The 12,389-nt window shown below is 37.1% G+C and overlaps 1 long non-coding RNA gene across 2 annotated transcripts in view; it reads right to left on the bottom strand.

Moving 5' to 3' along the window:
* The window catches only part of LOC110479159 (uncharacterized), a 134,603-nt gene that overhangs the window by 102,760 nt on the left and 19,454 nt on the right, over positions 1-12,389 (bottom strand). For both annotated transcript variants that reach the window (XR_014953650.1, XR_014953651.1), the window contains exon 1: positions 1-12,389. This exon is cut by the window's left edge; it is cut by the window's right edge and continues 19,454 nt beyond it. This is a non-coding gene — a long non-coding RNA (uncharacterized LOC110479159).

Below are 12,389 nucleotides of genomic sequence, written 5' to 3'. Positions count from 1 at the left end.
ACATGGTATGGAGCAAACAACTTGGTCACACCCACACAGCACTAAAAATTCCACCCCCTTTCCCAGTAACCGGGACAGAGACTTATTTCCATTGATACATTGAAACAAGAAATCCTATGTAAATGTTAATGCCTATCACTTAGTGAAAATCAGAAATAAACTGCTTGATATTTGAAACTGAAAAACTAACCTCCAAAGAATCTCCAATATTAATAAGACCTGAAAAGTACCTTCAATGAGTATCACCAAATGCAGATGGAGAAAAATAATACTTGACACTTTCTAAATGTCAAATATGAGAGACATCATGCCCAAATATCCATATCTAGCTTTTCATCAATTTTCTGTGTTGGATCACATATCTTGATTACATATGAAGACCCGTAGGGTGTCCATATGAGGAATGGTCTTTTCAACCTCTCTCAAGCTGCTGCTGTTCACACTGACTCATTAACTTGAAAAAGCTACTGACGTCTCTCTGCCTGGTGCTTCCATTGTGGGTGCTAAAGCACATTAAAATAAAGTTGCTTTGTTTTGATGTCTGACTATTAAAGTCTCACTGAGACTTCAGACCTGATTAATCTGTCAAGGCATGATTAATATATCAATATGGCATGATTATAAATAGCCTCAGACCAATGATTTAAACACTAATGTGTATTTAGATGCATCACAAAAAAAGCAAATTTCCTCTGGTAAATCAGAGCTAAACTTGTCAAGCAGTCCAATTCCTTCTTATCAAGTCATGTCCTCCTTTTTTTTGCTTTTCAAATGCATAGACTGCTCCTAAATATGCATCTGCTACCATGACATCCACCTTTGTGCCTTACACACCCAGGATTGTCTTATAGTTTCTGTAGCCTAGACTGGGTAACTTATTCTTGGAAAGAACAGACATTTCTCCATTGTTCAGGTGTTCATGCCTTCAAATGAATGCAAAAATGATCCCACTTTATACAACAATGATCCCACCTTTCCAGTTATAAATGATGTGCTTATTATCAGATCTACATTAACTGTTTCTACATGTATTAGAAGCTGTGCTGTAGTCCCTGATCTTTTATCATTAGTGTAGTCTGCTCACATCTCCTCTATATTATCCACTAGCTATGCACCTTTCTCAAGATATATATTTGGAACTTACTGGATTTGACATTTACAACAAAGTGTTAGATTATAAAGGAAATACCCAAAAGCAGGACTTGGGCAGTATTTAGTGATCGGAATCTCAAACCACTATTATAAAAACTTCTACTCAGGCAGTGAGTCTATTAACTATGGCAGCCCTTTAGATGCATACACTTTAGATGCTCTCCTTCCCTTTGAGAGTGAGTTCTTAGCTCATAGCCACGCTCAGATCTACCAAAATGTGAACTTCCTAGAACTTACCTCCTTAGTCAGTCACTATTCAAAGACCAGGCTTCCTTTTGCATGAGTGGGACCTCATCTGATAGGGTGAATTTTAGGGTGAAATTCCATGAGGAACTCTTCTTTGTTTTGCCATAGGACTTCTGGAGGAGGAGACTTAGTATTTTATTAATACAACTTAGTATTTTAGTTTAGCAATTAGAGTAGCCATACAGGAAAAACCTTTTCTTTGCCTGGTGGGATTCAGATCCCCATGTCTTAAGTCATTATTTTGTAGGCAGAGCATTATCCTGTAAAATCTGGTGCACTCTGAAGATAAGATGTCTGATAAATAGAGAGAAGGACTGTTGAAATCAGTGGTTGCAGCCATTTCTTTGAGAAGGTATGGATTTCTGATCTTTGATCCCATTGCTCTTTTAGTCCTATATTTCAAAACTACCTAATATAAAATACATTAAAAGCCTTAAATTCTAAAACCAGAATTTCCAGCCTGACTTTCCAGCCTTGATGCCCCATGCTGCATTGTATCTTTTTAGCCCAATCAGTCTTGAAGGTAGTCAGAACTACCTTCTTAATAATTCAGCTTGATGAAAAGGCATCATTTCTGGAGATACAAAGAGTGGATTCTTCTACACCCTATTAGAAGTGATGTAGTTGTCTAATGTTTGAGGTGTCTGAAATCTCTGCTTTCCAAGGATGTTAAGTTCAAACCCGCTGTGGGAGAATGTCACAGATGGATATATCTGGAAAAGGTCAGTGTCTCTCTTCTTGATGAGTCTCCCAAAGCTCTCCCCATGTCTTTATTTCTGTTTCCATCTACTCCTACATCAGGAATCAAGTTCCTAAATGGAAAAAGGATGCCTGCTCTTTTGGGGCAGGCAGGTGGTGGCTATCCACTCCTGCAGCCTGTGTCCCCAGGAGGTGCCAGCACCTCCCCACAGCCCTCAGTGAGATACTTGATCCATATTTGACCACAGCGCCAGTACCTGGGTTCCCCATTGGATGATTTCAGAAAGCTTTGTGCTCAAGATGATGATGTCTTAAATGTCTCCAGCACTCTCTCTGGAGCTGAGTCTTCCCAAGTGGGCATTATTTTGCTTTTAAACTTTTGTTGTATATTCACTGGAATTGTGCACAGAACCAAAATAATGCTAACTACATGGGACAGATTTTTAAATTTATATCATATTTTGTTTCTACTCCTAAAAGGCTTGAAGCATACTCGTAACCATAATGAGTGGTTTACCTTACTGACTAAAGAAAGAGAGCCAGAAAAGATTTCAAGGCTGATGTTGAGATTGAAGATGCATTTTAGTCTGTCGTATTCCAACTGAGTAAGAACTCAGAGGACAGAAACCACAAACATATAACCAGAAGCATCACAAGAAGTCTCATCTGAGGTACTCAGTACAGTCATAAATCCTATTGTGCCACAAATGGCCTTTCCTGTTGCATTGTGGCTGATGATCAGCTTATCCTTTTGATATATTATGAGCAGGTGCAAGATGGCTTTAACTTACATTGCAAACATTTGGCTGTTGTTATCAATGAATAAAGAAAAACCAAAACACAAGGCACGCTATACCATCTCTGCAACCATGGGTTTATTATTCAGTTTAAGCTGATTGTACTGCAATACATAGCTGTAAAAACATATTAAAAAAAAAAAAAAAAGGCGTTCCAAAAGGCACAGTCTCTTAAACACAACCCAAAGCCAGAAATTCATCTTTCCTTTGGTAATATCATCTGATGGCCAGCTGATCTCCACTGTCAAGCTGGTGACAAAGCATAATTGTTCATTTGTGCACGGTTTCTTATTTATGACAGCAGTCCAGCAGAAACTACTGCAGGATACATTCAAAGAATTATGAAGAGATACAAAATTTAAGACCCACATTCCACTTCCGAATCTTTACCATTAAAACTTATTAAAGGAATTACCTTGATAAAATCAGAAATTACATGTAAAAATTTAAAAAGAAGAACCAAAATCCAGCTTTGAGCTGAATGTCACATATGGCGTTTACTATCTTATTAATGGTATTTCCTCCTTTTTTTTTTGGAAGATTAATTGGAAGATAACTTAGATCAGAGCCTTCAGAGCCAGTTGTAAAACAAGTCAAATGTATTTAGGATTATATACATTCTAAGGAGCATATAATCTATTAGTTAAGCATTTCAGTTTATTATGCTTAATATTTGATATTCCTACACAAGCAATTATAAATATTGAAACATTCATTTAGATCAATATTATTCCTATGATTATCCTCTCTTGAGGTTCTACTATAAGGACTACATTAAAATACTTTCAAGGCCACATCTTTGAAAGAGCAACACATTATATGAACTGACATCTAAGTCAAAACCAAAAGAACATTTTTACAAAGAAAACAAACCCATCATTTCAATCACTGAAAAGGGAAGGAGCAGACCTAAGTATCTGGCCTGCATGGGAAACTGACAGGAATTGCATTGTATTACATCACAAATTGCAGTGTTAGGAATGGGAAAGATGCCTAAAAAGTCTTCTCCCATTATGGGCCACCTCACTTGTGCAAGAAGGGAAGCTGTATATACATGGAAGTAAGGAAACAAACAAGTTTTTTCCTTCCAAAAATACATTCTGCAAGAAAATACCAGCTTAGGTCCTGTGAAATTAAGTCTCATAGAGGAAAATCACACTATTATTTCTGTTTACCCTAACTCATCACCATATTCGACATACTGAGTCAGATCCCCAATCTGCATAAATCAGAGAAAGTCGATGTTCTATTGATTCACACAAGCTTATTTTCTAATCCAGTGGTATTTCAGGCCATATAACTATGATTTAAAATGGAGCATGATCTGTTATATATTCCTAAAAGAAAAAGAAGGCAATGCAATACAATGAATCAGAGTAAACTGAAATATGTGTAACTACATAACTACACTAGCCAAAAGTAACACTTCATTATTGCAGTTGGCATTGCATGTATTGAGTTTGTTCTTTTTCCTGTTTCTTTTAAAACTTGCAATGATATGACAATAAGGTTCTCTTGGAGAATCAGGCATGCAGAGAACACAAGCCTTCCCACATGTTCCAGTCTGGAACACAACACATTTTGATACAAAAACCCCAGATGCAAAATTTTAGGGAAGTAGAGCAAAGACTTCTGAATTTTTTCCCCATGTGACTCTTTCTGTCAATACAAATCCAAAACTATAAAATTTTTAATGTTTTGAAATACCTACAGCTGTGTATAATTAGTCCATTTGGGTTTAATATAGTCTCTTTCCTTAGTTCCAAGCTTTTTGATATTCAAGTTAAAGCAACATTCTGTTGAAAAATATTAGTTTCACTGAAAAAGCTGATTAAAACATATGAAACTGAGTACCAAAATATGGATCAGTCCATAAGAATATGTCTGAATAATAGTAGGGAAAATATTTACTAAATGGAAAGCAAAAGTCATCAATTTTCCCCAAGCTATATTGTCTCCTTGTTACTTTGTAATGGGTTTGACCCAAAAATGTAATCATAAGCTGTTGAAAATACAGAAACCTGTAGATATTCCATAAAATAGTCCATTATCATGGGGTAACTTTTATCTGTCACACTGAGTCTGTGTTAAAAACTTACACTGCAAATAATGGAATAATTTCATATTGTGAGGGTCCAGTTTTCTGAAGGCTAAATGGAATAGGGCACACTATATAAAGGAAGAAATTGTATTAGACTTAGGCTCTGCAGGTAGCACTATGAAAGATAAAGGAAAAAAATTAATGATCTAATAAAAGAAACTTCGGAGCAGAGTAATGAAGTGAATGGTATCAAACCAAGATACCAGGTGGAATTTATCCAAAAATGCAGGAAAAGACATAATATGTGTGACCTTGTATGTGGAACTGGTGAACTAGTAACCACAGTATGTAACCTATAGCTTAAATCACTAAAATAATCAAAGCAGCAATAGTCACAATAATTCTTTAAAAAACTTCAGGTATGATCCTGGAAATTATGAGTCAGCCTGATAGATAAGTTAGGTAAACTGGTAAAAAATTATTACAAGCCAATAAATAATAGCAATAGTAGCTCATTAAATCTATGCAGTCTTTAACCTCTAGAAGAAAATAATACCTATTAGGACATCTTTGGAGGAGCCAAAAATAAAAAACTCTTTTGATAAAATCCCTTGGATAACATAAAATTATCTGTAAAGACCTTCATTAAACTATTAAAAATATGCAGCTGCATAAGAACTCAAGTGAGTCCAAAATTAAAAAATATATTTGGAACAAGTAATTTCATAGTGCAGGAAAATCTGCAGAGGTATGTGTAGTGATACTACTTGTGGGTATAGTGAGGTGCTAATACTGCTGGTGAGTCACAGTTAGTTGCGGGAATCAAACCGGAAGCATTTTGCAAAACACTGAAAACTGTACAGTATTTCAGATCTAAATGATAAATGGTGGATGGAATTCACTGCTGGTGTACATGGAGTCATGGATAAGGGAGAAAAGTCACCTCAGATTACATACACATTAATGGACCCTTATTTAACAGCTTTAGTCAGCAAAAGTATCTTTGAGACACCATCAACAGCTCTCTGAACATCCTGGCTCAGCAATGATCAGAAAGGTAAAAAGAAAAATGGGATTACTAGGGAGGAATGAAGAATAAAGCAGAGGATGCTCTCTACATATCCGTGTCTGGCCAACCTCTGAGCAATGCATGCGGTTATAGTGGTCCAGTTTCAAAAGGGGTCTAACACAATAGAAAAAAATTTAAAATTGTGTCAATAAAGCAGTGGAGGAATAAAGAAATTCCTGTACAAAGAGATAAAACCGAGATTAGTACTCAGACTGGAAAAGCAACAATTTGGAGCAAAGGAGGAGTGTAATGCAGTCACAAAGGGAAGGAAGGCAGATGACTGGGGAATCACTACTCATTACTTCTCATGGTCACATCTGGCCCACTGATTGCTCACTGAGATTGTTGTGTAGTAAGAGAAAGGGGCAACAAAAAAAATTGAAAGAGTGGATGGTGGATGTTATTTAGTCTTGTCCCAGATTTTATTCTCCTTCACTGATGGAGCCAATTTTGCAGACTCAATTGATCTTTGGTGTGATCTGAGCAGGCAGTACTTAGGGCCTTATGTTCCACGTGCCTTGGCACTTCCAGAATAGGTAGGTGGATATAGCAACAAAGAAGAATATGTAAACCTGCTTTCAGAAAAGACTGGAAACAAACAGGTTAAATTCTGTTGCAGCTTTCATTTTTAAACAAAACCCTTTCTCATCACACAATTATTTATTCAACCGTACAGTTTGTCACATTGCCTTTTTCCTATATTGTGCATGTGAATGTAATTTTCATCCTCAGTTCATTTATAATGTAATTTTTCTAATGAATATTTTTGTGCATTTGATTAATAGTGTTTCATCATCTGTCTTAAAAATTATGTCAAGATTATTAAAATACCAAAATGGAAAACTACTATTGGATGGTTGTTTGTCTTCTGTCCTAAAAATAAAATACCCATTCCATACATAATAATTTCCACAAAATAAATTTACTGTGTTTTACATTCCCACAGTATTACTATTGCAATCTTAAATTCTATTAGTTCAGTTAATGTCATGCATTCTTTGAACCGTAAATTATTGTCACATTTTGCTGTTATACCACATCACTCTTTGCAAAAGCACTTTTCTAACATGTACCAAAACTATTCCTACCCCTAAAAAGGACCACCAGTGGACTATTTAATCTTAAGGAGAGGCAGTGTTAAGAGCCACTATTTTCAATGACATGCCAAAAAGACACATTTGGATACTACGGTGCCTCCAACTGAAAACATTGCTCTAAACCTGTGTGATCAAGACGTTCCAAAGGATTTATCCTGAACTTTGAATATATAAGAACAGTAACTGAGTGGCTCCAGTAGATGCAACCATACACCCCGTGCTAGGCTGCAGAATTCTACCAACAGCATTGAAATTTGGACAATTTCTCTATTTGCATTGGAATATGCTTTCAGGTACAATCATAAACAAATAGAGCAACTCATAAATGTCCCTGGAATTACCTGTCATCCTGCAACATATTTAAGCATGAGCTCAGTTTTATAATGCAAATAATCCCTTTATATAAAAGACAATGCATGTATGTAATACAAGATTCAGGCTTACATGTTTTGGAACATAACCAAGATAGCAGTTAGTGGAACCATGTATGATTTTAGGTAAAAGGGTTGTATCTAAGTCAGTAATTAAATTGATTGTTGGACAAAAATATTTACTGTAGTGTTTTGCCTCCATATTATATCATGCATTCCAACTAAACACTGGAAAACCATGATAGTGGGTGGTAGATGTACATATCTTTCTTAAACATGTGAGTGGAACTGTTATTCTGTTGGCCCTTTCAAGGAGACACAAACTGGCTTGTGCCTTTGCCTTGAGTAGGGTAACAAAAATCTTAATGCAACTAACACTGCAAATGGAAAACATTTTCCACATGTTAGAAATTAGGTAGAATAATAAAATCAACATTTCTCTAAATGCCTCAGCAGAACTCCTGATGTGGGACACTATAATCTGGTGTCATAGTTAATTTTGACCATCATCTTTTAATTAAATGTTCATAATAATGGTCAAAGCAAGTGACTGTAGAATTTATTCATCACCAGACAAAAGCATAACTAGAGGTGCTGTGCCTGATGGTATATAATACACGGGCTTAGGTTTTGTCAGTTTTGTTTCCCTTTGTTATTTTCAATATTAAAGAACAATAAAATCCAATAATGTGTTCTTTCTTCTTAGCACTTTCACTGTAGGAAAAGCACAATTTCTGAAAAACATTTTCAAGTGAGTGAGCTTGCCTCAGAAAAGAAAGAAATAAAAAGTCTTAAATCAATGAGCTTATAAAAGTAAATTTAATCCATACTTAATGGCCCATGGACATGGTTCACTGAGGTTCCTGCCAGCAATTTTCTGCTGTTCCTTTGGAAAAAGAAAGGTAGTTAATGAAACAAGTTGAAACTTGTCGTGTAATCCTCTCTTGAAAGTTGTATTTGTACATTTTTCAATAAGAATCAGCAGCTGATTAAAAATGTACATGTCTGAATGCTTAACGCTGTTGGAACAGAAATTGCTGCTGGATATTAGGTTTATTACTACTGCATTAGACTTTTTCTTTCTTTTTCTTTTTTCTCTCCTGCTCGTGATAGAACGTGACCTGCTTTCAGTGAAGACACACTTGGATAAACGAAAGTTCATTAGAAAACAAATGTATATCAGTTAAATCTATTAAATGTAATTACAGACAGAGAGTTTACATCCAGTTTGGATCCAGGTTGTCAGAGAATAGAAATCTCTCTCTTGGGAGACATGGACATGAATCCTTTGATCCGAGGAAACAAGAGATGCCAGAGATACCACTTCAATTGCAGGTGTATTGGTTGGGAAGTCACAGTAGCTCAATATATGCCCACTGCCCCTCCCAGGTTGCCCACAGACTTGTAGGAAATAGCATCCCCTCTGCTTCCTCCACTCATGGGGAGCAGGAGACACACCTGGAAGCGCAGGCAAGCATTGAGTGCAAAGGTGAGACCTGTGCTTCTGGCACCTCTGCTCCTCATCCTACTGCCTGGCTAAGCCAGGCCTTGGCATCCCCCTCTCTCCTGTCACACTATAAACAAAAGAGCAACACCTGCTTGGATTTTCTGAAAGAAATATGACATTATATACCCACAGCAGACAAGCATAACTTCTTGATTCAAAAGGAACCGACCTGTCACCAACATCTCTTGAGTAATAGTTTTAAGCCTTGGACTAGAGGAAGAGTTGAATATATTCAGGATCTGAGTCCCTTTATGTTTGTAATCTAATATTGTAATTAAGCCCCTTGGGAGCCAGAGAGCTGTGCTAGTAGCTCTATTGGGAGCTACTGGGAGCTATGTACATTTTGTTTGCTTGTTAAATGAAATAAATGCAATGCCAGCAAAAAGAGGCATTATTTCAGTAATGTTTTCCTTTGCGCCCCACTATCTTAAACATCCTTAAAATGAGAAAATTGATGCTGACAGAGCTATGGCAGGAACATTTTAAAAGGACAGAAATGCAAGCCCAGGTTTAGAATTAACATATATGACTCAAGCTGACTTTTTTCCACCTTTTCTAGTGCTAGGAGGTACTTGTTTCTAGCACCAGCTGCCTTGTCAAAAGCTTCTGCAAGATTCTTCTCTCTGATCCATTCAGCTTCCTTCTTAGAAGAATTCAGTTCTTGATTTCCACAATGCACTTTTTTATTTTACATGAAAGATTTGATGGAAAAAAAATCAGAAGTCCCTTCCAATGTAGTTGTAGCTGTTAATAATCTGTAAAGATTCATATATTCCAGGTCATCATTAAATCTTGTACTGAGAGTTTCTGGAAATTTGAAAAAGCCAAAAACTCAGCAGGGATTTTTTTTCCCTCTGCCCCCCTGCTCCCAGAACCTACTCACTCTGCACTAGAATAATTTCCTTCCTTCTTTTCATGACCTAAACATAAGTGCCATGGATACATAAACCTCTCTGCCAATGCTGTTATAAGCAGTAGCACAATATTGACAAGGAGAGACGTAGAATTGATTTACTTGGTTTTGCAGCTGCACAAGTCTGAAACTACCACAGCCATCAAGAGGAATTCTCAAGAGGGAGTGGCTTCAAATTCAGGCCCAAAGAAAGCAGTAGCACATGGACAGCTCAGCCATGCAGCCAGATTCTCCCTCCTCCCCATGACCTGACCTGACCCCACTCAGGGGATCCAGGCAGAAGAAACAAATGGTGGCTGGATGGAGAATTACTGGAAATTGAGTTTGTCAGCCACACCTCTATGACACCAGCACCGTCACAGACTGTAAGGACCGAACCAAAGACTGAAGAGACAGCCGGACAAAATTGCAATGGAAAAAACTTTTACTCCAACTTTGGTAATTATGAAGCATTAGAAATTTAGGTCATGTTCTTTTTCTCTCTCTCACCTCCAGTCATTTCTTATTTGCCTCTTTCTGCAGTTATTTTATAGTCCAGTTTGAGCCAAACCTTAAGATTCTGGAATCTACAAATTTCAGAGGGCATCAAATATAGGACTAATTAACAAAAACACAACAAATGCACTAAGAATTCAGAGAGTGTGACCCTTTTAAGTTTTTTTATTCATGTACTGCAAACATGCTTTGCTAATTTCAGGGCTTGGATAGACAGGGATTCATGTTAGGAAAAGCTCTGTATTTCTGCAAGTTTAGATATTCTGTTATGACTCCAGAGCTGATACTGGTAAGGTATAGGACTGTCATAACTCAGATAAAGCATTGGAAAATTCATCATGCACCATTTTTGGCTTACAAAACTGACCTTGTTTTTCTCAAAACACTAATAGAGCTTTGCAATGAAGCTCAGAGCTGTGCTTCAAACATGCCAGGACATGGTGTGTTATGGACAGTGGTGCTTGTTTAAGCCCTGGCGTGAAACTTCAACCCAGAGATTTACTCACTGTCTTCCACAAGATTCATAAGTTTCAACATTCTGTCAGTTCTCTGTGTTCATCCCTGTGCTGAAAGCTGCAACTTAACTCCCAGAAAGCACATCCTCCCTAAAGTATATCAAAACATCCTCAAATATTTCAATCTGGATTTTCTCCTCTTTGCAGTACCCCTTAATAGGAATAAAGAATGTTAAAAAGCAATAATCAAAAGCAGAAAGTCCTCTGTAAACCCAGCATTATTGTCTTCTCTAGAGCCCTTCATGAAAAGAATATGATTTCTGCCAGTATGACCTCTTAAGAAAACTTGATAGCACCATCCTGTAATAGGGTAGTTTATATATAGCAAGGCTGTACATGTAATTGGACTACTTTGCTGTGTGTCATAGATCTTCAAGAAGCGAAACCAAAAAAAAAGGCTTCCAGAGAAAATATCTTGGAGTATTGCAGCAAGACAGATACAATAATAAATTAAATACATGGTTGAAAAATGTAGCCAATTTAATCTCACTTTCTAACTTATTTTTTTTTCCACTGGTTTAGAGTATTTTTTAAAAAATATTTCTGCGATCAAATTTCAGCCTATCAGTTGTGAATAAACTGTCTGTAATTTTTTCACATTCACCTCAACTGTGCTGTTGGTTGCTCAAAATCCACAGAGCTTCACAAATTTACATCTGCTGAGAATTGAGCAGATTGTTTAATTTGAGTTTCCTGACAGATGGCCTAAAATCCCTCTTTTAATAAATAAACTACTTCCACTTCAGCCCAGAACTAATTTATTTTTCTCATGAAGTAAATTTGATTTTCAGATTAACCAATGCTTGCTCACAAGATTAACTTCACAAGCATTCATACAAATATTTTTATGAAAGTTCTTCAAAAGAAAAGATGTTTATATCAAAGAATGGTCAAAGTGGAGATTTCCAAAGTAGCTTTTCAACCAACCATAAGTAATGTTCTTACTCTACATAAATTTCAATCCCCCTGCACTCAGCTGGTGGCTTTCCATGGACTTCAGGGGGAACTGAAGTGGATTATATGAGTCTAGTCACAACAAACACTGTAAAATCTCAGGAGATCATGTACATTTTTCTTGAGGGCTTTTGTCTAAGTCTTTACCTCCTCATCTCTCAGTTTTTGATATATCATGTACCTGAATTCCCAGTGGATTGCAGCTCACCTCTGAGGCAGCTGTTTCTCCTTTGCATCAGATAATTCCATATCCAGATATTAGAATTTGAATTTGCCCAGCTGTAGCCACCCTAGCACAGTTGGGTCTTTCACCCTATTCGTGGAGGAGGAAAAGCAAGGGGCTCCCAGAAAGGATCCCACCCCCAGCTCCCTGGCACCCATCTGCAGCCTGCAGGTGCTGGCTTTCCATGCTGCCTCCAGGCCTCCCATACCTCCCCCCCTGCCCACCCACTCGCCCCAGCCTCCTGAAATGACTCTAAGATGTTTTTTCTGGCTTTAAGCAATGGCACTTCACTACCATCCCAGACAGAAAT

The sequence above is a fragment of the Lonchura striata genome, chromosome 3 (assembly GCF_050655825.1).
Source record: "Lonchura striata isolate lonStrDom1 chromosome 3, ASM5065582v1, whole genome shotgun sequence".
Lineage (NCBI taxonomy): Eukaryota > Metazoa > Chordata > Aves > Passeriformes > Estrildidae > Lonchura > Lonchura striata.
The sequence above is the reverse complement of the archived record's forward strand: the minus strand, read 5'-3'. Positions and strand labels throughout refer to the sequence as shown.